The sequence below is a fragment of the Littorina saxatilis genome, linkage group LG16 (genome assembly GCF_037325665.1).
Source record: "Littorina saxatilis isolate snail1 linkage group LG16, US_GU_Lsax_2.0, whole genome shotgun sequence".
Classification (NCBI taxonomy): Eukaryota; Metazoa; Mollusca; class Gastropoda; order Littorinimorpha; family Littorinidae; genus Littorina; species Littorina saxatilis.
The window spans coordinates 3,366,978-3,381,900 of NC_090260.1; the positions used below are offsets into that span (position 1 = coordinate 3,366,978).

At 40.7% G+C, this 14,923-nt stretch overlaps 2 long non-coding RNA genes across 2 annotated transcripts; both read right to left on the bottom strand.

Moving 5' to 3' along the window:
- Positions 1–9,115: 9,115 nt before the first annotated feature.
- Positions 9,116–11,660, bottom strand: LOC138950213 (uncharacterized). The gene is made up of 3 exons (XR_011450551.1): positions 11,082–11,660; positions 10,699–10,779; positions 9,116–10,259 (listed from the first exon to the last, which is right to left on the bottom strand). It is a non-coding gene; the product is annotated as an uncharacterized lncRNA (long non-coding RNA).
- Positions 11,661–13,799: 2,139 nt separating this feature from the next.
- On the bottom strand, positions 13,800–14,337 carry LOC138950215 (uncharacterized). The gene is made up of 2 exons (XR_011450552.1): positions 14,238–14,337; positions 13,800–14,076 (listed from the first exon to the last, which is right to left on the bottom strand). It is a non-coding gene; the product is annotated as an uncharacterized lncRNA (long non-coding RNA).
- Positions 14,338–14,923: the final 586 nt, after the last annotated feature.

Sequence of the window (14,923 nt, forward strand, 5' to 3'; positions counted from 1 at the left end):
TTCATCACTGTATCGAATGTTGTGTGATGTGTGCAGGGTGGGTGGGATGGGGGGGGGGGGGGCGGGTAGAATGAAGAAGAGGAGGTACACAAGTTACCCCCGCTGTTCATCACTGTATCGAATGTTGTGTGATGTGTGCAGAGTGGGTGGGTGGGATGGGGGGGGGGGGGGGCGGGTAGAATGAAGAAGAGGAGGTACACAAGTTACCCCCACTGTTCATCACTGTATCGAATGTTGTGTGATGTGTGCAGAGTGGGTGGGTGGGATGGGGGGGGGGGGGGTAGAATGAAGAAGAGGAGGTACACAAGTTACCCCCGCTGTTCATCACTGTATCGAATGTTGTGTGATGTGTGCAGAGTGGGTGGGTGTGATGGGGGGCGGGGAGAATGAAGAAGAGGAGGTACACAAGGAAACTGCACTGTTCATCACTTTGTTGGATGATGGATGTGTTGTGTTGGGTGTTGGGTGCAGAGTTGTGGGGGGCGGGGAGAAAGAAGAGAAGGTTCACAAGTTAACCCCGCTGCTCTTTACTGTGTTGTATGATTGATCTGTTGTGTGATGTGTGCAGAGTGGGGGGGGGGGGGGGGGGAGAGCATATTAGGTACACAGGTTACCCCCGCTGTTAATAACTGTGCCGTATGATTGATGTGTTGTGTGATGTGTGCAGAGTGGGGGGGGGGGAGCATAACAGGAACACAAGTTACCCCCGCTGTTACTAACTGTGCCGTATGATTGATGTGTTGTGTGATGTGTGCAGAGGGGGGGGGGGGGGGAGCATAACAGGTACGCAAGTTACCCCGCTGTTAATAACTGTGCCGTATGATTGATTGTTGTGCTGTGTGATGTGTGCACAGTGTGTGTGTGGGGGGGGGGAGGGGGATAGGAGGTACGCAAGTTACCCCCGCTGTTAATTAATTACTGTCTCGTATGAATGATGTGTTGTGATGTGTGATGTGAGCAGAGTGGGGGGGGGGGGGGGGATTTTTCTTGTTGTCTTTTCATTTCTCTCGTGATTTTGTTTTTCTTTGGTTTCATTCTGAGAGTAAGTCTTGTTCTGAACTTTCTGTTTGTCAATAATTCTGCTGGTGATGGCATTGTGTTGTTGACTGGTGTGGACCTGTAGTTCAGCATTGCTAAATACAAATCTTCTCCACTCTCATGTGTTTTTGTCAGAAGATTCTTCATGATTTGTACCATTCTTTCTGCAAAATCATTTGCTTTTGGATATGTGGGACTGGATGTTGTATGTTTGAATTCCCACTGTTTTGAGAATGTTTTGAATTCCTCACTGGTGTACTGTGTCCCATTGTCTGAAACTACCTCTTGTGGAATGCCATGTCTGTCAAAGATAGATTTCATGTGTGAAATGACTGTCTTGCTCTTTATGTCTGTGAGTAGAGCTATCTCTGAAAATTTCGAGTAGTAGTCAGCTACTAGCAAGTAATCATGACCATTCCAGTGGAATAAGTCTGTGCCTACTTTTTGCCACGGTGCACTTGGAATATCATGATTGATCAGTGGTTCCTGTTGTTGTTTGTTTCTGTGTGTGATGCATGTACTGCATGTTGAAACAATTTCTTCTATCTGTTTTGACATACCGGGCCGGAACATTATCTGCCTTGCTCGGTGTTTGTATTTGTCCATGCCCAGATGACCTTCATGTCTTCTTTTGAGCATCTCTTTCCTCATTGTTTTGGAATGATGATTGTGCCTGCTTTGAAGATCAAACCATCAATCGTGCTCAGTTCTTCATTGTATTGAAAGTACTGTTTAATGTCTTTGTCTTCTTCATGTTTGTTCGCCGGCCATCCTTTGAGGATTTGCTTTCTGAGTTGGTTCATCTCAGTGTCTTCTTGGGTTTCTTTTTGATTTCTTCAAGTTTGTCTTGTGAGACTGAAAGATTTTGCATAACATGATTGCAATGTACATTCAGAATCTCTTCTGCCTGAGATGTTTGTCTTTGCATTTTGGGTGTTGCTCTCGACAGTGTATTTGCAATGCACATCTCTTTTCCAGGTTTGTATTTATAATCAGGTCATATCTCTGTAGTCTTAAAGGCACAGTAAGCCTCCCGTAAACCATCACGTATACTGTCAGGCTTTTACACACAGTACAAACACCCTTTCGTTTAAACACTCACCGCTTGAGAACATCCTAGGTGCCCTACGTAAAGAGCGAGCAATTTTTAAAGAATTTATTTTCGTGGACCCTCTGATCAGCAAATCAGGCGCCTCGTTGTGGCACTAGAACTAACTTTTACAATCTAGATAATAAATTGACAGCTTGTTAGACAAACATTCTTAAATCATAAAATAATTCATTTTTCATCAAGACAAGATCAGTACAATTCGAAGTTTTGACAGTTTAAAAAAAGAAAAGCCTGGAAACGTGTCACGCAAACCGTCTTTCTTGTAGCAGACGACGGTTCTGCATCTGCTTAGCGCCCGTTCCTCTGAACAGTCAACTGTCATCGCTCTAGTTCGTGTGAATCGCAGCCGTTTGTTGCGTTTAGATTCAGAGGTACACAATAATGTGCTATTGCAGATGAGCTTACAGCGAGTCCCATTGAAATCACAAACTGACAACTACATTGTGAAAAAAGGAAACTGGATCACACGGGATCACACGGGTTTGCTCAGGGGTAAGATAAACCACGCAAAAATAAATTCTTTAAAAATTGCTCGCTCTTTACGGAGGGCACCTAGGATGTTCAAAAGCAGTGAGTGTGTAAATGAAAGGGTGTTTGTACTGTGTGTAAAAGCCTGACAGTATATGTGATGGTTTACGGGAGGCTTACTGTGGCTTTAACATGAGTCTTTGTATCCTTGGAGGACATTGGTTTAATGTTTTCCTCCAGATGTTTTCTATTGGTTTGTGGTCTGTTTCAACCTCGCACTGTTTTCCATATATGTATTGATGGAACTTCTCACAGGCAAACACAATGGCTAGTCTTTCTTTTTATATTTAGTCAAGTTTTGACTAAATATTTTAACATCGAGGGGGAATCGAAACGAGGGTCGTGGTGTATGTGTGTGTGTATGTGTGTGTGTATGTGTGTGTGTGTGTGTGTGTGTGTGCGTGCGTGCGTGTAGAGCGATTCAGACCAAACTACTGGACCGATCTTTATGAAATTTGACATGAGAGTTCCTGGGATTGATATCCCCATTCATTTTTTTTCATTTTTTTGATAAATGTCTTTGATGACGTCATATCCGGCTTTTCGTGAAAGTTGAGGCGGCACTGTCACGCCCTCATTTTTCAACCAAATTGGTTCACATTTTGGTCAAGTAATCTTCGACGAAGCCCGGACTTCGGTATTGCATTTCAGCTTGGTGGCTTAAAAATTAATTAATGACTTTGGTCATTAAAAATCTGAAAATTGTAAAAAAAATATTTCTTTTATAAAACGATCCAAATTTACGTTTATCTCATTCTCCATCATTTGCTGATTCCCAAAACATATACATATGTTATATTCGGATTAAAAACAAGCTCTGAAAATTAAATATATAAAAATTATTATCAAAATTAAATTGTCGAAATCAATTTAAAAACACTTTCATCTTATTCCTTGTCGGTTTCTGATTCCAAAAACATATAGGTATGATATGTTTGGTTTAAAAACACGCTCAGAAACTTAAAACGAAGAGAGGTACAGAAAAACGTGCTATCCTTCTTAGCGCAACTACTACCCCGCTCTTCTTGTCAATTTCACTGCCTTTGCCATGAGCGGTGGACTGACGATGCTACGAGTATACGGTCTTGCTGAAAAATGGCATTGCGTTCAGTTTCATTCTGTGAGTTCGACAGCTACTTGACTAAATATTGTATTTTCGCCTTACGCGACTTGTTTAATTTGTGCATAGTTTTGCTAAGTTTGTGTAATTGCTTTTGAGGCATAGCTACTGGTTTATCATCCTGTATAAGTGCGCAACCTATCCCTATAGATGATGAGTCTGTGGTGATTTTGACAGGTTTGTTTGGATTGTAGTGTGCGAGAACTGGTGAACAAGTTAACTGTTTCTTGAGTTCCGTGAGTGCTTTGTCATGTTCATGTTCCCAATGCCACTCTACATTTTTCAGTAACAGCTTTCTGAGTGGTGCTGTTGTATTTGTCATGTTTGGGTAGAACTTGGCTAGGTAGTTGCTCATACCCAGTAGTCTTTGCAGTTCCTTCTTTGACTCAGGTTTTGGCATGTCTTGTATCGCTTTAGTCTTATCTGGATCTGGTTTTATACCCTGTTTGCCAATGATGTGACCTACATATTTGATCTCTAGTTGTGCAAATTCACATTTTTTTCTTGTTGAGTGTCAAGTTGCAGTCTTTTGCTCTTTTGAGTGTTGCTTTTAGTGCTTCCTCGTGCTCTTTTTGATTGCGATCCCAAATGGGAATATCTTTGATCCAGTTGTCGACTCTCGGAATGTCGCTGAACATCTGTTTGATTGTTTTGTGAAACACCTCACTAGCACCAGCAAGACCCATCGGCAGTCTTTTGACATACCGCCAGAACGGTGTTTGCATGCAGCAAAGTTTTGAGCTTTCTTCGTCTAGTGGTATTTGCCAAAATCCACTTTGTGCGTCTAGCTTTGTGAACACTTAAGCTCCTTGAAGCTGCGATGTTACTTCGTCTACGGTAGGCAGAGCGAAATGCTCACGTCTCACCGCAACGTTTACATCTTTTGGATCCATGGAGATTCTCAGGCTTTTATCTGGTTTTTCTACCACGACCATACTGCTAACTCATTCTGTTGGACCTTCTTGTTTTTCCATGACCCCTAACCGTTCCATTCTGCCTTGATTTTATCTTTGAGTGCAAACGGAACCTTTCTCGGAGGTTGAATGACATGTTTGACTGTGGGATCAAGTTGGATTGTATGTGGTTTGTCCAGACACCCTAGATCTTTGAATACATCTGCGTATTCTTTGTCCACCATGTCTGTATTGACAGTCATAATTTTGATTATGTCCAGTTTTGTGGTGGAATCAAGTCCCAAAATGGCATGTTGATCTGTGTCTACAACAAAGAAAGTCAGATCTTCTCCCATCACTGGGAGAGTAGGCCCTACACTTTCCACGAACTTTGAGTTTGTCTCCTGTAAAACTTGTGAGTTTTGTTTTTGTGTCTTTGAGGGTTATTTTGTTTTTCATTCGTTTGAAAACAGTTTTGGGCATGACATTGGCCTGTGCCCCCGTGTCAACCTTAAATTTGACTGTGACCCCTTTACATCTGTTGTGACAAACAGCTCATTGTCTTTTACTTTTGGCTTGACAGAGCACTTACGTACAGATCTTCTTGTTCTGCATCTGTGTCATGTCCTGCATGGCATGTATCTGTTTCTTGCTCTTGCAATGTGTTGCAAAATGATGTTGTATCCGCATTTGTAACATGTTTTGCCAAACGCCGGACAGTTACGTTTTACATGTTTTGCCACATTTTATGCATTTGTGATTTGTTTGACGGGATGCTTTTTCTTTGTGAGTGTGACCTTTGTGCTGGCTCACTTTGTGCACTGTAGCTTCGTGTTCTTGTTTGGGATTTGCTATGTGACGGTACTATGTCTTTTGTTTGGATTTGTACTGCTTCTGCTGCTTTGCACATTTCTACTGCCAGCTTTAGAGTAAGATTTCTGACCTCTAGCAGTTTTTCCCTTGACCTGGCATCCTTTATCCCCAGAACCATTTTATCCCTCAATATCCTGTCGTCTCGGTCACCAAAACCACATGATTGTCTTTGCTAATTTTCTCAAAGATTGTACATACGAATCAATGTTGTCATCATCTTCTTGATCCCAGCGAAGCTGGAGGTATCCCGTGAACGCTATACTCATAGATGTGTATTGACGGGATCGCCAACTCGTTGCGCGCGCTCACCAAGTAGCGGAAAGCGGAAAAGACGATTTTGACAGTAACTTTACTTCCGGTGCAGTCTTTCAACACATGGAGAAGAAGGAGAATTTCGAAGGGGAGGTGGAGTTTGTGGCTGAGGTATGTGAAAAGCAAGCAAAGCAATATAAAAAGATCATTGCTGATGATTGAAATGAGTCATGTGAATCAACAATAAAGATTGATTGTGGACGGCACGTCATTATTTTTGTTTTTAACACTTGAAACGCGAGAGCATCTGACACACTGGTAAATCCGAAGCTGTGCACGCAAGCTGATCAGCAGATCGTTTTTCTGCAGAATTCTCGCTCACATCGGCCACTATTTTAGCTCAGCGAACCGACAAATTTGCAACAGAACAATTTCTGAATGTTAGAAATTCGGCTGTAGATTTATAGATACCCTTTCTATTCCATGGTTGTTGTTTTTTCAGGGGGAAAGTACCGACATCTCAATCGCTGAAAAGATGACAGCATCACCACAAAAGAAATTCCAAGAATTGCCAAAAGTAAGTAAAACTATTGACAGATCTATGTAAAAGACTATGAAAATTTAGAACTGGAACAACAGATATTCAAGAAATAACCGATAAGTGATATATTATAACTGAACCATTGATTGATTTGAATGTACATCATGCATGGAAGTTAAAAATGGTGCAGGAACTGAAGTCAGATCAACACATCAAAAAGATCAGTGCAATATATTTGTTTTCTCTCCCCTCTTGCATAATTCTGTTTTGATATAGTCTATATGCTTGATGTCTTCTGTTGTTTTTAAATTCATTGTCACTTCTAAATTGCATGCTTTATTGCAGAACGCTTGTTCTTTCTGCCTTTCAACTGCCTTTCACCGGAGCTCAGAGAGCTTGTCGACCTATTCTCCACCAAATCGTTCAACTTCAAACGTCTATCAACTGCCATTAATAGCTATCATCCAGCTATTTGTATGGACAGTTAGACTTATTTCTCTAGAAATTTAGTTTTACTAAGGGTTTATTGTTCTGCTTTTTTTCAGACATTCCGTCCCGCACCAGAATTGCCAGAGGTTGTTGCAACTACAACTTTGAAGAACTGTGTCGTGATGTACAGCAGCTTCCCGAGTCGTGGTGCCTCGCGAAGAACAAGGGGAACCAGGTGGTTAAGGTTGTTGTGCTGGAGCCTGGAGGCCAGCTTGGTTAAGGTTTGACTTTGAGTCAGCATTTTCAGTGATTTTTCTACGCAGCCGATGGTGTTTGGATTTAAAGTGTAAAGGAAAAAGTCCCTCCTGAAGCAGCGTGCTGCAGTTTAGACTGGCTTGGCGACAGTGTTGAAGTGAGTGACAAGTAACATTTTCAGTAAATTGCTTTGTGTTACAATTAATCAACACCAATTCTGAGCCAAGAGAATGATTTTTTTATTTTTTTTTCATTTGGAATGTTGTGTTTTATAGGTTAGGTGTAAAAAATTGGATTTGACTGTAAAGCTCTTTAGCAGAGAATGTAAATAAACTTGACCAAGAAATTATTGCGACAAATTTTAAACTCCCAAATTAAAGCATTGATTAATTCCCGTTAATTAATTAATTAAATTAAATGTCACAAGAATTTATGCTTTAATTTGGGTGCAACATGTTGAAACTTTGTTTGAGAATGTATCTACTTCATTGATTAAATATATGCATGTGTATGAATAGGAATCTTTCTTGTGTCAAATTGTGCGAATTGAGACTGAGTGAGATAGTGAATGTTGGTACATTACAGGGCCGGACTAAGCAAAGAGGAGGGAGGGGGGGGGGCGGGGGGGTTGCCAGTGGTGGTCCAGGGGGATGTTCCTCTGCCCCTTGTTGGGGTCAGGGGAAGGGTAGGTCATATTCTGAGATAGGAAAATGGTCGCTCCTTGCATGAAACAGCATAAAATAAACAATAATACATTTTTTTTTAAATAAGTGAGGTACGTTTAGGTTGGGGAGGGGGGGGTTGCATAACCCCCCCCCCCCCCACCCCCCCGGTAGCCCTAGTCCGGCCCTGCATCAATTGTCACTGTATGGTGTGTGTGTGTGTAACTGTGACCAAAGATACATATTATTATGCTCTATTTGAGTTCATACAACTTCCAATTCCATTCAAACGTTAACAAAGTGTTTCTTTCTTTCTTTCTTTATTTGGTGTTTAACGTCGTTTTCAACCATTCAAGGTTATAACAAAGTGTTGCTGGTATGCGACTGAACATGTTCTATTAGGAAAGCAAAGCAAATTCCAGTGTACATAGTGGTCAACATAAAAACAATCAGACGCATCGATGCAAGACATGTATCAAGTGGCTGACAATTGATTTTGAAATGAAAACTGTTTTCAAAATATCTCGCTGTCAAAATTATATTTTGAACAAGTACATAAAGGAATTAGGTTTGAACCATAGCAAAATGAATATGTTTCAATTTTTCATGTTGCAGACTTAAATTTACATGGACTGATGAAAATACAGAACAGGCACTGAACAAGCCATACATGTGATACAATACTGAACCAAATAGAAAAAGAAGTACATTTTAACACTAAAAATTGACACCTAAGTCAACAATCAAGAAGTTCAAATTCAATGTACACGCACTTGATCAGATAGGATAGTTTGTACTGCATGAAGAAAGATCATACACAACCAGGCATGGGAATTGTCCGCCGAATGGCGGATTTCCGCCGAATTTTTTTTTTGTTCCGCCGAAAATGCAAAAGTGTCCGCCGAAAAAATAAAGGGGGGAGGCACACAAAAAAAGCACCGGTTACTTTGGCCTTTGCGCAAAAGCCCGCGAAAACTTTCCGTACTTTGTTCACGCACTGCTACCGCCCGTCTCAGTTATTGAACTATTATGTTTGAAAGTAAACCAGATTGCACAGATTGTGTTACAAGTTACATTTTCCTGTTTGTCTCAACAGATAATTTTTTTTACAAATTTAAACCATATATAATACATGTAAGCAAAATTTGGTACATTTTTGTACTAAAAACTCTGATTCTAAAAACAGAATTTAATGGCAAACTTGGAGCTCAGATGACACCAGATTGCACCATCTGGGTTCTTTGGAGAAAAAAAATTTCCGGGGGGGCATGCCCCCGGACCCCCCTAGTAAGGCTAGGCGCTTCGCGCTGTCGACTTCACGCTTCGCGTCTTCAGTTATAAATTTTCCGCCTTTTTTACAATTTTCAATTCCCATGCCTGACAAACACTACAGAGATCCTTCCTGATTGTTCTCAACATTGTATGTTTTCAGCTTTTTCCTCAAACTCCTTTCTTTCCATGTGCATTTCATTTTTTCCAACATTGTATGTTTTCAGCTTTTTCCTCAGTCTTTTCTTTCCATGTACATTTCATTTTGTCCATCATTGTCTTCAGTTTGTGGTGGAGTCTTATTTAAAAAAAAAACAGAACATTTTGCAAAGTGTCTTCTTGAACAGCTTGTGAAAGATCAAATGAATACAAAGTGTCATAAAAACACACCGGAACAGCATCACTGTTCCTGCATGGTTCAATAAAGTCATCTGCTTTTGCCTGTGTGTTGATGCACAGGTTTCCCAGAAAATATGTTCCATGGACATCAAATCACCAAAGGGAAGTAATCGCTCTTTATGCATACGACATGTGTAATAGATTAAGCGAGAGTTGTACGCAACCTTTTCTCCTGGCACGAGAGGATGAAAGTCGCTTGTATATTTCAATGCTTGTTATTCTCTCAGGTGCCAGGAGAAAAGGTTTTGTACAACTCTCGCTTACTCTATTACACAGTCATGTCGTATGAATAAAGAGCAATTACTTCCCTTTGGTTATTTGATATCATCAACGCTTTGCCTCATTCTGTTTAAGATTTCTGCTTTGTGTTGCATGGACAGACACATCTGCAATACATTGGGCTTGGCAAAGGTCAGTTTGCCCTTGTTCAGCATGCTTGTCATGTCAGTTTGCCCTTGTTCAGCATGCTTGTCATGTCAGGGGTGGTTTCACTGTAGGATTCAGGTGCGCAAGTCATGGCTTCCAAACACTGCAATTTCTCATCTCTGTACGCACTCTTTTGGAGACACCAAACTCTCTGTTTTAGCTTTTTGGCAACACATCCTCCAACATACTTTGCATTGTCCTCTTCATCCTCTTTGATTTCTAATGCACTTACTGGTTCCCTAGTTTTTCTTCATAGGCCTTTAAGACACCAACAGTATAAACATGTTCAAGGCAATCCAGGCTGAAACTGCAGGGGATATTGTCAACTCAGTAATGCCTGAATGCTGGGTTGAAAAAGCAGAGTAGTACCTGGCCCACGCCTTCTCCTTGGCAGCATTCCCAACCTTGCCTCAGGGAACTAGGCAGTCATGAAGAAGCAGAAGTTTCTCTTCCAGATCTGCACCTAAAACACAGAAAATAAAATATTATAAATAAAACAACACACAAATATAGCAGAAATCAACCCAAGAGTGAAACTGAAGAGGTAGATGCATGCACACAATCAAAACCAACAACACACGACAACAACCAAAAACTACACTTTACATGAATGGATGTGAACTTATTAAATTTTTGTATTCCATTTGTCGTTATAGAACGTGTTGACAAACCACTTTCATGAATCCTTATTATGTCTTTCAACTATGACATGTGCTATCAATGATCCTAAAAAACACATGAAATATTGTAGTGGCAGGCATGTACCTAAAATATTTGTAAACAGTAGCCTCTCTGTGCAACGAAGCAGTATTTTTGCTCGAAAACTATGAATGAAAGTGATCTTTCAGGTACTGGGACTTTGCAAGCTGATTTTTTTTATATCGCCTTACTCAAAAACTTACTTTTCAATTACTGAATTGGTCGACAAGCCCTCTGAGCTCCGGTGAAAGGTAGTTGTCATTCTTGATAGATGCACAAGCGTTCTGCAATAAAGCATGCAATTTAGAAGTGACAATGAATTTAAAAACAACAGAAGACATCAAGCATATATCAAAACAGAATTATGCTGGAGGGGAAAGAAAACAAATATATTGCACTGATCTTTTTGATGTGTTGATCTGACTTCAGTTCCTGCACCATTTTTAACTTCCATGCATGATGTACATTCAAATCAATCAATGGTTCAGTTATAATATATCACTTATCGGTTATTTCTTGAATATCTGTTGTTCCAGTTCTAAATTTTCATAGTCTTTTACATAGATCTGTCAATATATTTACTTACTTTTGGCAATTCTTGGAGTTTCTTTTGTGGTGATGCTGTCATCTTTTCAGCGATTGAGATGTCGGTACTTTCCCCCTGAAAAAAACAACAACCATGGAATAGAAAGGGTATCTATAAATCTACAGCCGAATTTCTAACATTCAGAAATTGTTCTGTTGCAAATTTGTCGGTTCGCTGAGCTAAAATAGTGGCCGATGTGAGCGAGAATTCTGCAGAAAAACGATCTGCTGATCAGCTTGCGTGCACAGCTTCGGATTTACCAGTGTGTCAGATGCTCTCGCGTTTCAAGTGTTAAAAACAAAAATAATGACGTGCCGTCCACAATCAATCTTTATTGTTGATTCACATGACTCATTTCAATCATCAGCAATGATCTTTTTGTATTGCTTTGTTTGCTTTTCACATACCTCAGCCACAAACTCCACCTCCCCTTCGAAATTCTCCTTCTTCTCCATGTGTTGAAAGACTGCACCGGAAGTAAAGTTACTGTCAAAACCTCTCGCAGCCGCAGACGGGAGTTCGAAACAGGGCCAGCGTTGGCGCGCGCGCAGAGTTGGCGATCCTGTCAAGGGATATCTATGCTATAATATAGCTATTCTGATGGACACGTGGGGGGATTCGGGGGCTGTGATTGGATGGTCTCACACATCCCTTTTCCGATCATCAAAGCATAACGCTACGAAAGTTGGCCATTTTTGCCGATATCCAAACGATATCGGCAATAACAAAGACGCATGGTTCCGGTTTCTTCCACGTGTATAAAGTACACGCATACCTCGCCAGGCTTGTGTCTGTGGCTAGTCGACAGACGATGCCATTTGCTTTGTGTGTGTTTTTGTTGTTGCTTACTGTACATGACATACATTACGTGTAAAATCCAGTTCTTTAACTGGCAGCAAACCTTGCAAATTTCCATAAGCTGCAATCTGAAGCGACCTATCTCTGATTTTTGCAGACGATCTCTCCAATCACCAATGTTTAACACAAAATCAGCAAACTCTCCTGTCACATAGAACGTCCATTGTGTAGTGCAATGTTGAAATGAAGTTACCGGTCTGAAGCATTTCGTCGTTTCTTCTGAGACAATCCTTGTTCTCTTATCATCTACAGATTTACCGCAGTCTTCTCCACGCGAATTCCCAACAGAAGTCAGACTTTCGAACATACAATCTACGTAGGCAAGCATGATACGTCATAACGTCATATGATTCCTAAGATATTGACGTAATGCTAAGCATCCGGTTATCTTGAGTTTTCTCCGTAATACATGTCCGTGGGTTTTTACAATGTTCGGTTATTTCCGTGGCTTCATGCAGAAAGGGAACCGTCGTCTGCAATCAACGACATGGACCATTCTGGTCCTTGTTGCTGACAAAAACATGATTTTAACACAGAATTTAATGTCAGAATAGCTATATAATGTGGGGGGGGGGGGGGGGGACAGGAGGTACATAAGTTACCCCTGATGTTCATCACCGTGTCGTATGAATGATGTGATGTGTTGTGTGCAGCGGTTTGGGGGGGGGGGGGGGGAGAAAAGGAGGTACACAAGTTACCCCCACAGTTAATCACTGTGTCGTATGATTAATGTGTTGTGTGCAGATTGGGGGGGGGGGGGAGAGAAAAGGAGGTACACACGTTACCCCCACAGTTAATCACTGTGTCGTATGATCGATGTGTCGTGTTGTGTGATGTGTGCAGAGTTGTTTTTTTTTTTTTTTGGGGGGGGGGGGGGTGGAGGGGGGCGGAGGAAGAAGAGAAGGTTCACAAGTTACCCCCGCTGCTCTCTACTGTGTTGTATAATCGATGTGTTGTGTTGTGTGATGTTTTCAGAGTCAGGGGGAGGGGGGGGGGGGAGGAAGAAGAGGAGGCTACACAAGCTACCCCTGCTGCTCATCACTGTGTCGTATGATTGATATGTTGTGTTGTGTGCAGAGTGGGGGAGGGGGGGGAGAAAGAAGAGAAGGTACACACTTTACCGCAACTGTTCATTATTGTGTCACATGATTAATGTGTTGTGTTGTGTGTTGTGCTCAGAGTGGGGGTGGGAGGGGGGGCGTGGTGAAATTAAAACTAAGATAAAGAATACTAAAGGCGGACTAATTTTCTCAGAGGATATACACAAGTGCAAACAGTCGCGGTCAAGCAAGGGGGAACAATCCGATAATTTCTTGACCAGAAAAGATACGACGGTTCTTTCCCTTATACCACTGGGTGTTCAGAGCCTAAATTGCGTCAGCAACAACATCGGCCAGCAAACCTCAAGCCTATTAGGGCGAGCATTCACCTTTCACGGACTTTATTCCAAGTCACACGGGTATTTGGTGGACATTTTTATCTATGCCTATACAATTTTGCCAGGAAAAACCATTAATTTTTTGTCAATCGTGGGATCTTTAACGTGCACACCCCAATGTAGTGAAGTCTTACGATTAAAATGTACGAAATCGATCCAAAAATGATGTCATCTTATTCGTGATCATTTCTTGATTCAAAAAACATATAGATATAGCGGTTGGACTTTACCACCACTATTGAAAATAAAAGTGTTGAGTATTTATGTGCGTGTCTGCTCAATCTGTGTGTATATGAATTAGTGTGTATGTATGCTTGTTGAGTGTGTATCTGAGACAAAGTCAAAGAGTGAAAATGAATGAACAGAAAGAGATGAAAGTATTTTAAGATTAAACTAAACTACAAAAACTCACAACCAAAACGTTAACCTTTACAACATTTATTAACTCTAAACAAATAACAACCGTTTCTGTAATCTATCTCAAGGGAGACAACTATTCTCTCCTCAAAGTTCAAACTCAGGACGGCTGTTAGCACTCCAAAAAAAACTAACACTAAAACCAATATAAGGTCTCTAAAGATTCACAGACTAAAAGGAACACTAGATTACATAAACAACTCACAAACTGACAATACTATTGACTTCACAAAAGACTCTTCACGACTGACAAACCGACCCAAACAGAGACCCACCACATGCCTGCACACACAGAACAACATGGCGCAAATTAGCTTCACAGCGACCGGTTATGATTGTACATCTTTCTTACTAAAAAACCAACAAACACAATAAACCAAACATAGGAATATGTTACTTAGATTCTTAGAAACAACCCTGCCAAATAAAACCCTTCAACTCACCTTGGAGTTGGACTCCTAAGCCAAAAACAACTCTTAGTTACATCAAGCTGTTCTTCTCTCGAAGACAAAAGTAGCGTCCCGCTAAGAATGCTGGGAACTATAAACAAGTCGCGTAAGGCGAAAATACAATATTTAGTCAAGTAGCTGCCATTTTTCAGCAAGACCGTATACTCGTAGCATCGTCAGTCCACCGCTCATGGCAAAGGCAGTGAAATTGACAAGAAGAGCGGGGTAGTAGTTGCGCTAAGAAGGATAGCACGCTTTTCTGTACCTCTCTTTGTTTTAACTTTCTGAGCGTGTTTTTAATCCAAATATATCATATCTATATGTTTTTGGAATCAGGAACCGACAAGGAATAAGATGAAAGTGTTTTTAAATTGATTTGGACAATTTAATTTTGATAATAATTTTTATATATTTAATTTTCAGAGCTTGTTTTTAATCCGAATATAACATATTTATATGTTTTTGGAATCAGCAAATGATGGAGAATAAGATAAACGTAAATTTGGATCGTTTTATAAATTGTTATTTTTTTTTACAATTTTCCGATTTTTAATGACCAAAGTCATTAATTAATTTTTAAGCCACCAAGCTGAAATGCAATACCGAACCCCGGGCTTCGTCGAAGATTACTTGACCAAAATTTGAACCAATTTGGTTGAAAAATGAGGGCGTGACAGTGC